General features: G+C 41.0%; 1 non-coding gene across 1 annotated transcript; it reads left to right on the forward strand.

The window, feature by feature from the left end:
- Nucleotides 1–9,304: 9,304 nt before the first annotated feature.
- LOC118004832 lies at nucleotides 9,305–9,411 on the forward strand. The gene has a single exon (XR_004677710.1). It is a non-coding gene; the product is annotated as a U6 spliceosomal RNA (small nuclear RNA).
- Nucleotides 9,412–14,169: the final 4,758 nt, after the last annotated feature.

Genomic DNA, 14,169 nt, shown 5'->3' on the forward strand with positions numbered 1-14,169 from the left:
TGAAACCATGAAGTGAAATTACAATCCACTTCATGATGTCAAAATTTGACAAACAACTAAAATGCATCTCATTCTACAGCATGTGACTTCAAGTCACATCCTTTTAGAGTCTCCACAATTTCCTGAGTTAAATCACCCTCACATTAATTCCTTGCTGCATTTGCTCCATCCTGTCTTCTTGAATAATGAATCAGGGTACGGCAGATGGATAACCATCCCTCGAACAATGTCTGAGCCTTGCTTCTTATCTTTAGAGGCTGTAGGACATCGCTGCTAGGCGAGGCGACAATTCTGAGCTCCACTGACTTGAGCCTGACATCCAGGAGAACCCCACTTGGCACAGGTGCTGATCCAGGGCCATGCGCAGAGAGTCCACGCTTCTTTGCTTATAGCTCCAAAGGGTTCAATGGGTCTCTCTCTTTTTTTTTTAATGTTTTATTTATTTATTCATGAGAGTCAGAGAGAGAGAGAGAGAGAGAGAGAGAATGGCAGAGGCAGAGGGAGAAGCAGGCTCCCCACCTAGCAGGGAGCCCAATGCGGGACTCGATCCAGGACCCCGGGATCATGACCTGAGCCGAAGGCAGACGCTTAACCATCTGAGCCACCCGGGCACCCCCAGTGGGTCTCTTGAGACCCAGCATTCACATTCTCCCTGGGATTGGAATTCAGGTCTCTTTTATGGACACGGTTTTCACTTCCTAAATCTAGTATTACTGAATTCCTTGATGAGAATTCCCTGCTCTAAACATAGCTCTCTAAAAACAATGCTCTCAGCTGGATTTCTACCGGGCCATCCAGTAGAAAATTATAAGTAAGAATCTAGTAGATATTATAGGTAGTAATTATTGGTTTGGAACTTGGTTTGAAAGTCCTTGTCTTCCCCCAAAATTGACACAAAACAAGAATAGATGTTTGCAAAGAAGGGAATACAAACGGCCCGTAAATATGTGAAAAGATGCTCAACTTCTGGGAAATCAGATTAATTCACATGAAAACATAATATGCCAGTGCCTAGTAATAGATTAGCAAGATTTTAAAAATTGATAAATCCTAGTATTTAGTGAGGGAAAAGCAGGGAAACAGAATCACAAGCACATTAATGACTATATAAGTTGGTGCAAACTTGCTGGAAGGTAGTTTTGAAATATACAGTTGGATTTCAAATTCAGGTGTGGAAATTAAAGAAGACCAATGAAATGAGAGCAGACAAAACTACTTAGTATTGTGGGGCATTGGGTACCATTGCTTTGGTGTCAGCAGAGACTCAGAAGAGAGGGTCAGCTGTGTGGTGGAGGAAAGGGCGTGTGCCCTGAGCAGAGGCTGTGAGCGGGCAGAAACGCCAGGTGGGCCCACTAGACGTGGGGCATCTTATGTGATTGCCTAACGTTTTCTCTGGTTGTTCCTCAGTTGGAAGGAAGGACAAAAATTAGGAAAGCTGTCAGTTATTAATAAATTCCTGTCTGTTGGGGTGCCTGGGTGGCTCAGTCGATAAGCGTCTGCCTCTCGGCTCAGGTCATGATCTCAGGGTCCTGCGATCGAGCCCCACATTGGGCTCCCTGCTCAGCGGGAAGCCTGCTTCTCCCTCTCCCACCTCCCCCTGCTTGTGTTCCCTCTGGCTGTGTCTCTCTGTGTCAAATAAATACATAAAATCTTAAAAAAAAAAATCCTGTCTGTTCTAGGCTGACTGTTAGAGGGATTACTCTCTGGCTTCCTGGATCCATTGCTAAATGGTCTTCCTCCCTCCAAGTCTGACTTCCAGCCCGTAGACTGGCTTCCCAGGATGGTTGTTGTGAACGATGGGCTGTTTCCCTGGCAGATTCCATTTTTATTCATGGTCTGACAATTGTCTGTTTGTGTATTCAGTCTCTTGTAGGAACCCAAAGAAGGAAGTAATCAAACTACAATTTTATTAAAGAAAGCATTTGTTAGGTCACAGAACAACTGGTGAGAATTATTATTTCCAACTTAACATTATTCTTGGCTATCACAAAAAGCTGAAGCAATGGTTTTTGATTCTCACAAAGATACATATCTCTCTAAAAAGGAAGTAACAAAGGGAGACATCATCCCATTAACACAACATAAGGATCTTCTTTATAAACTGCCATGTGAAGTGTTAGAATCCATGCTGATAGATCCCAGTGCCCACAGAGCACCAGGAACACAAACCAGAGAAACCAAAAGAAAACCAAAGAAGAGGAGGTGTGTTACGTTGCTACAAGTGGGAAGATGCACGCCATGGGCAGCCACGAGGGGGCTCAGTAAGAGTGTTAAGTGGGCTTGTCATACAGTTTGGGCTTTTGACTTTGGGGAGGAATGTAAGGAAATTAATTTTGGATTGGACGCTGCCAACAAGCAGAGGTGATCTGATGACTGAACATCTTAACACTTGTTACAGTGGAAGAAGAGCAGTGCAGTGGGGTTTGAGGTGTGATTGGCAATTGTGCTCACACTGGCCAGGATAAGACATGTTCAGTCACTTTTGTGGAACCATAGTGTCTTTGATCTAGTTTTGTTCCAACATGGTCATGGAGCGATGGCCTTTGATGTTGGTATTCTGTGAAAGTGTTGGCATTCAGTAGGGAACCCCATGACCCAGCTCATGGTTCCCAAACAGTGTGCAGAGATGCTCTGAGGCACCACAGCACATTTTTAAGGGCACCCTGGAGCAGTTTAAACTTTTGAGGAAAGCACCGTGATCCACTGGGTATCCCATAAGCACCACCATATTGTTTGTACCCAACAGTGTAATGCAAGCAACGGTTGGGTACTTCCCTCAGCTTAGGGGCACGATGGAAAAAAAAACAACTGGGACACTAAGGACACTAGGAACTGAGCGAGTCTAAGAACTTTGGGTTTGCTCTTACTTGACAGGCCAGACACTGGGTTCCAGCTCTCAGGGCTGGGGTGTTCTTCCTCATCCCTTTCTCTTTCCTTAGCCCTCAGCAGAAGTTTGAAACTGTGAGAACTGCTGGTCCAGACCTGTGCTGCAGATATGGTAGGCACTTGCCACTGTGTCTTTTAAAGTTACATTTATAAACTTAAATAAAATCTAAATAAACAGTTCCTTAGTCACACTGACCATACTTTAAGTGCTCAGTAGCCACATCTGATGAGTGGTTACACCATTAGTCAGCACAGATGGAAACCATTTCCATCCCCTTAGCAAAGCCCACTGTAGAGACAGGTCAGAGGGGCTCATTCCTCAGACTCTTTCATCTGTGCCCACAAACTGGTCTAAGTCCTGTGGGTCCAGTCATTCCACCAAAAGAAGATGCCATGTATAAGCTCCTACTCTTCCCATTCAAGTTTTCACATCCGCTAGCTAAGACATGCGTTCTTAAGCATGGAAGTTGCCAGGATCCCTCTCCCCGCTCACAAATGGAAGACTGGCAAGGAACCCCCTCTCCATATGTTACAAACAACACCTCAGGCTGCAATATTTGCCTTTGTATTATTTCAACACCGTCTTGAGTATCACTCCCCAAACTAAAAGATGTGTACAACGTGCACAGATTCTTATTTCTGCAGTTAGAGCCCGTGTGACAACAAACACTAAATACCAAACAAACACTAAAACAGATAAACTCATAAACTTATTTTCTCAGCTTCCAGTAATTAGGGGATCAAGACTCAAAAGTTCAATCTCAGAGTATCTTTTGAAAAGACAGGCAACCAAATTACCGCCCTGTTTGCTAGCAGGCACCTGGACCCCCTGAGGACTCCATGTTGACCTTGACTGGCACTGAGTTTCTCCAGCTTCTCAGGTGACACTCCTCTGCTTTCCCCAGGCTTAAATGGCCAGTGGTGATGCAGAGTAGGTCAGGAGCTTAGATGAGGAGTCAGGCTGCCTGTCTGTGATGCTCGGATCCTTCACTTTCTAAATCTGAAAACTTGGGACAAACCCTCTAGCTCTCCATGCCTCATGTTACTCATCTATGAATTTATAGATTTAGAGGGAGGAAAAACGATAACATCTAACCCAAACTCACCAGGGTTTTGAGGATTAAATGATTCAATGCATGTAAAATTATGCCAGGCATATAATGCTCCTTTCATAAGTGTCGGTTATTAGTATTATCATGTGTCAGGTACTGTTAGGTGATTTCACATGATATGTGATTTATGTCTCATAAGGATGGAGTAAGATGTTAATCTCACTTACTGATGAGGAATTTAAACATCAGAAAATGTAAATAATTCACCCCCAGTCATACAAGTTAAGTTACAAAGTTGAGATTCTTTGAGTCCTTAACAAGGTTAAGTCTGACAGTAATATTTTCCCATAACACCCGGAACAGTTTCAGTTACACACTCTATACACTTGCAATGATTTGTGAAGTGTTGTTCTTCCCTGGTAGACTGTGCATATGGCGAGAACAGGTTCCTGTCTGCCTTGTTCAATGTTCCACCCTGATTTCCTAGATCAAGACGCCAAAAGCTGAGGGGGCTCTTGAGAAAGATGGATTGAATGAGTGAATTCACAGACAGATGAATGAGTCTGTTGAACCTCAAGTCAGTGTCTTTTGTCAGTGAGCACATATTTTTTTTTTTTTAAAGATTTATTTATTTGAGAGAGAAAGAGAGCAGAGGGAGGGGCAGAGGGAGACAGAGAGTCTCAAGCAGACTCTGTGCTGAGTGCAGAGCTTGATCTCAGAACTCTGATCTTATGATCCAAGCGAAAACCAAGACTTAGACACTTAACCAGCTGCACCACCCAGCTGCCCTGAGAAGCAAGTTTTAAAGAATGGGCTAAACAATTACTCAGCCAGAGAGAGCACATATTTTTATCTTCTTTCTAACAAGCAAACGATACATAGCTGATACATTTTTCTAGTTCAATGCCCCACCATCATCTTCTCTAATCATTAGATTTTCTACGTAAGTTGTAGTATTTAAAATGCTACTCTAGACATATTCTACAACATTTCTTTTTAAATCGTCCCTAGCAGATCTCTGTCATCTCACACAATAAATACTTCAGTCTTCATTACAGGCTCCCATAATGTTTTTGTTTTGTTTTGTTTTCTTCCTTAAGCCATCAAAACCTATCATCTCTTTCAAGGCACAGCTTGGTAGAGTTCAGTACTTTGAAAAGCATATTTCCTAAACAGCTCAGCCTGTGAAAAAGCCCCAAGTTCTGTAAGCACAAGGGATGCCAAACACGTGAGCTGCGTCCTGGGGATCCACAGAACACACTGTCTCACCTTACAGGTTTGAAAGCCTGTGTGAATGGATCTTTGTAGCTTTGTTTATCCCAGAATTTCCAACATTTATTTGAAGATGAAGTCTTTTCCTCGAGTTATAACTGTTAATTCCTGGGTCCCTTTGGGGGAATGTAGGGGCTACAGAGAAAGGCTTAATTAAAATCCTGGCTTCCTCAGGTATGAACTTAGGGAACTTACTGACCTCAGTTAAATCTGAGCTTCTTTGCATGTAAAGTGAAATGACCCTCTTTGCCTCAGAAGACACCTTTAAGGAAGGGATGATATAACTCACGGTTAGCATATGGAAAATAGACATGTCCACTTGCTTCCCTCTCCTCTCCTGGTAGCAGGGCAATCGTGGGGCGGGTGCAGCTGGCTTATATGCCCTTGCTCTGCCCACGAGAGCATGCAGAGGAACGCAGCCAAGTATCGGCAAAGCCAGCATCCTACTAACTCCAGCATTTATCGCCCTTGTCCTCCAAACCTCCTTTAAGTCAATCTGTACATTTATATTCAATGTATTACATTATAGTGAGATTTTTAAAAAAGATTTTGTTTATTTATTTTTGTGAGAGAGAGAGAGATTGAGAGAGAGCACAAGCAGGGGGAGTGGGAGAGGGAGAAGCAGGCTTCCCGCAGAGCAGGGAACCCGATGTGGGACTCGATCCCAGGACCCTGGGATCATGACCTGAGCTGAAGGCAGACGCTTAACGACTGAGCCACCCAGGCGCCCTAAACATTAAATTTTTTTATTAGTGGATTATTAAAGTTATTGCTCATTTTTTACAAAAATAACATTGGTGTGACAAAATCTAAGTCGATTTAGATAAGATTTGTCATGGAAATGGATCACTGGTTTTGAAGTTGAGTGACATGTTGAATTGCAAAGCTCAACAGTCAGGATTTAGCTGTGATAAAAACCATGGACTTGAGTGGTGTTTTAGTAATACAGAAGGTGCTGACTTGATCCAGGGTTGGTTAGGATGACTAATGTCTGGACCAGGGATTTGCCTTCAGGGTCAAGGAATCCATCATGATCTTTGACTTATACTAGAAAAAAAATATATATATATTGTATGTATAGAGAAAACTCCAATCCCCTTGAGAATGACACTTCCTGTACTATATCCTAAGTATCGTTTTAACTCTGAAATCTCAACTCCATGTAAAGTAAGTTGTTGCTAGGTTACATAGTCTGCAATTAACTGGCCTTTACCTTCTTTTGTTAGAAATTTTGCTTACTCGCTAATATGCCAACATTCTAAATCCATCACTTATACAGAATAAGTGCAATTTAAGCATATAAGGGGAACAATATCCACCAAGTGCTGATAACAGATTAAAGCATTTACCCATAAGTAATGTCAGCAGAAATGAATGTCTTGACTGAGGGGACAAAAGTCTGCAGTGAAGCAAGAATTACCTGGGACACTGGCCTTAAACAGCTCTGCAAACTCAAAGGCAAATGCGCTGGGCGCTATTCACATGGTGGGAAGCCTTTACTTCCCTCCTTTATCTACAAACTCTTATCTCTGTGATTGCCTATAAAGATTGAGAAGCTTTCTATTTTGGGGAAATACAAAGCATAATATTAGCACAGGCTAGAATTCTATATGTCTTAATGGTGAACAATCCTGAGATAAATCCTACCTACCTCAATCTTTTATTGTAATTCTGGAGTTAATTTGCTAATATTTAATTGGATGATTTTTTGCCTCTGAATTTCTGTTAGACATCTCATGAATTAATTGGGAATATTTGCTCTTTCTTTAAACGTGTTACGGACTGAACTTTTGTGTCTCCCCCAGATTCCTATGTTGGAGCCCTAATGCCCCAGTGTGGCTGCATTTGGAGATGGGCCCCTTAAGGAAGTAAGGGAGGTTGACAGAAGTCATAAACATGGTGCCTTGATCAATGAGATTAGTGTCCTTAAGAGATACTGGAGAGGTCCCTGTTTCTCTCTCTCCCTTTCTCTCTCTCTCCGTGTGCACAAGCACTTGGGAAAGACCATGTGAGAACATAAGGATAAGCCAGGAAGAGCATTTTTACCAGAAACCAAATCAGTTGGCCCCTTGATCTCTGACTTCCCAGCCTCCATAACTGAAAATAAACTTTGTTGTTCCAACCACCCTGTCCACGGTATCTGTTACAGCAGCCGGAGCAGAGTGAAATAATCTGACATTGAATATTTTAGGTAATATAGGAAATATTTTTTCCTTAAAGGTTTGGTAGACTTGCTAGGGAAAAAAAGGAATTTGTCAAGCTTTCAAGGGAAATTTGTAAAAACTGAAAATTATGTTTTCAATTTATTTTATAAGAATTGGTCTAATCAAGTTTTCTAACGTGAGGCAATTTTTGTAATGTATATTCTTCTAGAAAACCATCAAGTTGCTTTTTTTTATTTTTTAATAGAAGGATTTTTTTTTCTTTAAGAAAAACTCCTTTGCATCTTTAGTTCTGGCTTCTTTTCACCTTTTTCATGTTTATTCTAACCTCTCACTTCCTCTAATCAGAATTAACGAGTGTTTATTTTATTGTTGGCTTCAAAGACCAGTTTTTGATGAACAGTGATGTTTTCAAAATTTCCGTTACTTTATATTATAATCTTTCCTAACCCCACCTTTCTTTATAGCATTATTTTTGGTTCTTCTAATGAAAGAAATTCAGGAATAAATGCCTGATAATTTTAATTTCAGTGTTTCCTGTTTTCAGATAAAAGTGCACTCAAGGTTATAAATGTTCTGAATCCTGCTTTGAATGCAGAACATAAATGTTGTCATCATTGTTATTTAACTCCAAATAGATGGAGATTTCCACTTTGATTTTACTCCAAGAACTGTTTCAAAAGGTGTTTTAAAGCTTCCTCTCTATTCCACATGGCAATCACAGAATATGAACTATGAATGTGATTGACTTAATTTCCACTGTTTGGAATTTAATAATTTTTTCATGTCATGAATATTTGAAATTTCATGAATATTTGAAAACTATTGGTATTTTCAGTTTGGTATGTATAGTTTTGTGAATGTATTTATTAAAGCAAAGTTAAGTAGGTTACTCAAGCCTTTATGGTTTTCCCTACTTCTTTTTGGTTACAATGTTGATTTCTGAGAAGTGTTTGTTACAATTTTGCATCGTAAGTATGGATATAATTATTCCTAACACTTTGTGTTAAATTTTCCTGATTAGACCCAGGTTAATACAACTCCCTTAACTTAAAAAAAATTATTTATCATGCATAAGAAGCCCAGTGGAAATTGGGACCTTTTGGGGTGAGGACATTGCCACTCCAAACAGAATCAAATTTGTGTATCTGAGGAAGAAGGAAAGTGAGTATTAGCAGTGTCTGCCACAATTTATTCTTATCTGTGAGTGTGTGCACATGTCTGTATTTACCAACTTGATAGTTTTCTTATTTAATTTAATCATGTTTTTCAAATATTACTTAATAAGTTAGGCATGATCGATGTAATTATTATAAGTAACATAGGATTTTATTTTTACCGTGTTTTATACTTTCTATTGCTATATATTTCTTTCTCCTTTGTCCCCACCCCCTTCTCTCTACCTTTATTAAAACTTCCCTCATGTTGGGTTTCTTCTTTTGTTTCCAGGTTACCAGCCAGCACCTGCCCTCCCCTTAGCTTTAACATAAAGCTTAATTAGACTCCTACATGCTCGAGTGACAGTTTGGCTGATAGCTAAAGCTGTGGGCATGACATTTTTTTGTTTCTCATGGTGACTGTAATTAGCTCATTATGGAGATACTCTCTCGTTTGTTTGTGGGATTACATTTCTCATACTCATTGAGCCTTTACTCTGTTCCCATTCACTGAGGGGTACTTTTGTCTTCAAGTAACAGGAAACCTAACTTGAGGGTTTTAATCAAACATGAGTTAAATTTTTTCTACAGTTTGTGTCTTCTGGTGGCGGTGAAATACTAGCTCCACGATGTCCGATTGAACATCTCTAGGATTGTGTTGGCTTTCCTCGTGATTGCAAGATGGCTGTTGCATGTTCACCATTATGTTCTCATTCGGGTAGGAAGAAAGCACCAACCATATGGGTGATGCATGTATAAGAAGACAAGAATTCTTGTGCTCGTTTCGGCAGCACATATATTAAAATTGGAACGATACAGAGAAGATTAGCATGGCCCCTGCACAAGGATGACACGCAAATTCGTGAAGCGTTCCATATTAAAAAAAAAAAAAAGAAGACAAGAATTCTTTCAGAAGCACCTTGAAAGATACATTTGCTTACATATCCATGCCTACCCTCAGCAGCATGAGAGAATGGGGAAGCAGGTATCCTGCCGAGGGGTAGCCACATAGCTCCACAAACAAATCAGAGCTTTATTATCAGAGAAATATGGGGCAGTGGATCTTAGGTATGTATTTAGCCTTATATATCATCCTTTATATCTCCAGAAATCAAATCCTATGCTGAACCACTGCAAGATTTCCAGTGCTCCTATATGTTTAAGTAAGTTTCTATATTTTTTGCCATTTTCTCAAAATTAGGGAGGGTGGAATATTGCCATTTTGAATCAGAAGTCTGTGTCTTTTTCAAATTTTTTACCTTCAGTCTTTTCCCACTCTTTTCATTTTTCAATTGCTCTTGAATTTCTTTTCTTTCTTTTCGAATTTCAGAAAAACTCAGTTCTATTTATTCATTATTTTAAAAAAGTTTTTCTTTGAGCGCAGTTGACACACGGTGTTACATTAGTTTCAGACACACAGCGTGGTGATTCGACGTCTCTATGCCTGATGCTGTGCTCACCCCAAGGACAGCTACTGTCTGTCACCATACAACACTGTCACAGCATCACCGACTATATCCCTGTGCTGTACCCTTTATCCCTGACTGATCCATTCCAAAACTGGAATCCTGTACCTTCCACTCCTCATCACCCATTTTGCTCATTTCCCCACCCCTTTTCCCTCTGGCTACCATCAGTTTGTTCTCTGTATTTATAGGTCAGATTCTGCTTTCCATTTGCTTCTTTTGAACTTGTTTTCTTAATAAGAAATTTGATCAAACCATTCCCTGTCTCACAGGACTTTTCAGTGTGGGGTTAACGTTCATCAGACTCCCGGTCTGCCATTCTCTCTAATGCTTCTTGGGCCGGAATCCTGCTTTCTCAGAGAGCGCCATGCTTTTTCCCCTCTTGGCCTTTTCAGATGTTGGGTTCCTGAATAGAACACGCCGTTCTTCTTGCTTCCCTGAAAAACTCCTATTCATTGTTCAAGAACCAACTCAAGGTCCTTTTTCTATTAACCTTCTATTCCTCAGATGTCCTGGGTTTCTTCTCCTTGGGTAGTCCCAATGCCCCGAGTTGTCCTCACTGGGGCTCAGCTCTCTGTTCCCCAGTTGGCACTGAGGGATCAGAAAAATTTGTGCATCTCTTTATCCCTAGAACTTAGTGAAGTATGTATAACTGGTAAGAACTCAGATACGAGGAATTCTTAATCTCAGGAAACAAACTGAGGGTTGCTGGAGTGGTGGGGGGTGGGAGGGATGGGGTGGCTGGGTGATAGACATTGGGGAGGGTATGTGGTATGGTGAGCGGTGTGAATTGTGTTAAGACTGTTGAATCACAGACCTGTACCTCTGAAACAAATAATACAATATATGTTAAAAAAAAAAAAAGAAGATAGCAGGAGGGGAAGAATGAAGGGGAGGAAATTGGAGGGGGAGATGAACCATGAGAGATGATGGACTCTGAGAAACAAACTGAGGGTTCTAGAGGGGAGGGGGTTGGGGGGATGGGTTAGCCCGGTGATGGGTATTAAAGAGGGCACGTCCTGCATGGAGCACTGGGTGTTATGCACAAACAATGAATCATGGAACACTTCATCTAAAACTAATGATGTAATGTATGGGGATTAACACAATAATAAAAAGGAAAAAAAAAGAACTCAAATATTGGACTCCATGAATAAATAAATAAGCAAGGAAAATGTCTTCAAGAAAAGTACTTCTCCTAGATTAGTAAAGAATGATTTTTTTTAGAAAACAAAATAAATTTTCTAAAATAAGAAAATAATATTCTGGAAAATCTTACTCTGTGCAGCACGACCTCCTTCAAGAACTAATCTCTAAGCATGATTTTGTGATAAGTTGTGAAAGTTCATCTAATCTCTGTCTCCATCTCTCTCTCTCTCTCTCTCACACACACACACACACACACACACATACACATCACGTACATACAGACAAACTCAGGTAAAACTATGCTTAAATTATCTCATACCTACACATGTTGATTCTAAGTTTCTTTTTTAAAATAGTTTATTTAAATTACTTATTTGTTGGGGCACCTGGGTGGCTCAGTCGTTAAGTGTCTGGGATCCTGGGATCGAGCCCGCATCAGTCAGGCTCCCTGCTCTGCGGGAAGCCTGCTTCTCCCTCTCCCGCTCCCCCCTGCTTGTGTACCCTCTCTCGCTGTGTCTCCTCCGTCAAATAAATACATAAAATGCATAAAATCTTAAAAAATAAATAAAATAAATAAATTACTTGTTTGTCTAAAATAAGATGTTATTTATATCTGGTATGGAATTAAAGAAATAAAAAATCCCTTAGTTGCTACTTTTGTAAGATGTGGGTTCTTAAATATGTTTTTAAATATAAAAAGGCAGAGAAATGTGGGCAGTGACATGTCAGTGGGTGTAAACTGTGGCGTCCCAGAGAGTTTAAAGGCTTATAAAAATTGTGAAGATAAGCTTAATTCCAAAATTCAGTTTTTATTTTCTCTTTTCTATTTTTTTGGACGTGAAGATATTTCCTTCTTAAAATGACAAGAGCCTCCTGCTCCAAAATGTCCAAACAGAAGAAATTCCACGGAACGTTGCCAGATTTCCCCTTCGTATCCTCCCCACTTGTGGCAACGGAAAGGGCTGACGAGCTTGATCTAATAATTTGACTGTCAGAGAATCGAGCTTTATTTTGGGCAACACATCTGCCTGACACATCAGCCTTCACCCGATTCCCAGGCTTCCTCGAGGTGGGAGGGAGACAACGGAAGCGACTGTATCTGCAGCACTAAGTGCTAATCCACCTGCCCCTGCCGCAGAGACCCAGGTGCGACGGCAGGTGCTACGCAGGCATCACTCTGAACGGAAGCTCTCCCGCAGGTGCGTCAAGAGGGGCATGGAAGTATGTCAGAGAATCCAGTCCATGACAGGAAGAGGAGGATAAAGTGAGAAATTGCATATTTCATCTTCTACCCAAAACTTTAGTCTGAATACTACCAACTGTCTGTATTCACAGTGTGTCACTTCTGGCTTTTTAGCTGTTTTCGTGGTGAAGCAGAAATTAAACATAGTTAAGGACTTTAACTGGCCCTCCTCCCTCCCACTCGCTCCTTCCCCCTGTCTTCAGACCAGCTGAAGTCTTTGGAATTCCATCGTTAGTAACCTGTCAGATCGGAAGGCAGATAAGCTTAGAGCATTATTCCAAGAGATGACGCTGTCTATGTTCAGCATGCATTGCAGGATGTAACGCTCAGCCTGTCTCTGCAACTCAAGGCATCAGAAGAGTTCTAGTCAAATAAACTGTCCTGCCCTTTTCTGGGCCACACACCTCACCATCATGAACATCCATGCTGTTTCTGCACTCGCACCATGTCAACTGATGCTGGCTTAGCATTATCTCCCCTGTGGAACATAAAACAAAAATGAGCTAACTTCCTATAAAGAAGATGAAATAAACTATGATGTTCTTTTATTTTACTCCAACATTCTCACTCGTGGTCAATTCTTCAGCCGGTTCCCCTGGTATTCTGGAAAATCGTGGAATAATCTGGTCTAATGAATCATGAAGGACCTCTAATCTGTGAGGGACATTTGTTCACACCCCCAACCTTCCTTTTACATATGTTAGCCTCCTTCCAGCTTTGATTCATGAGGGCTACCTTGTTGCTCATTTTATTTGATTAGAGCCACACTTAGTATCTGACCAACATATTTGTCTGGTTCTTGCTTCTTGTCTCTCTTTCTCTCCCTATTTTCCTTCTTCTCTCCTACCTTTAAAATATGCTTGGGCACTGTGTGCCAGGAACTGTGTCTGGGAGGGGGCTGCAGTGGTGAGAAGTATTTCAAAAAAGAAGGAGCCATCAACAATGTTGAATGTTACTGGTAAGAAAGGGATGGAAACATGTCCGTTGGGTAGAGCAAAATGGACATGGCTGATACCTTTCTGTGAGCGGTCCACTTTCATATTTTATTGTCTACCATGAGGTGAACACCCAGGGCTTCTCAGCTATGTTTTATTAAATGGAGCTTCTTTTGTCAGCTGCTCCCAGAGTCACTGTCTGTACCTTTATCCCTTCTACCAGTCTCCTGCTTCCAACCATTTCTCTCCCCCATAGCAGTGTTGTCAATCTGTCTGCTCAGAAGACATAGAAAGGAGCAGCATGAAGTGCCTTCCTTCCCTCTTCTCTATCTGCAAGCTTCTGGATATCTGCATGATGTACATTTATGCATTCTTCACGTGTTCCCTTGCTCTCACCTTGCCCATTCTTCCCTGGGACACCTCTTCAGCAATCATTGCCCTTTCTTCTATGCATGCAGGTTCCCATCTTTTATTGACTTCTCCGCCTGAAACTATGCTGAGTTACTCCATCCCCAAATACTTCTTGAATTTCCTCTTCTCAGGATGCCACCTCGCTTTCCTTTCACTGATTGATCAAATTCTAAGGGAATATACAATATATATTCCTTATATTATATAAATATATTCCCTAAATCTCCCATATAAAGAGCTCTCTTCTCTGAGTTCTGCGACAATTGGCCTCCACCATAGCAGTGGTCTTGTTCACTCAGTGTCTGTTTTTGCCACAAAATTCTGTTTCTTGAGGGCAAGTGACCACATCTTATTCATCTCTGCATGCCACTCACCAGACCATGCATGACATAGGAAGTCACTCAATAATTATATGATGAATGAATAAATGATGTCT

This window comes from Mirounga leonina, unplaced genomic scaffold (assembly GCF_011800145.1).
Source record: "Mirounga leonina isolate KUSES-001 unplaced genomic scaffold, KU_Mleo_1.0 Mir_93, whole genome shotgun sequence".
NCBI classification, from domain to species: domain Eukaryota; kingdom Metazoa; phylum Chordata; class Mammalia; order Carnivora; family Phocidae; genus Mirounga; species Mirounga leonina.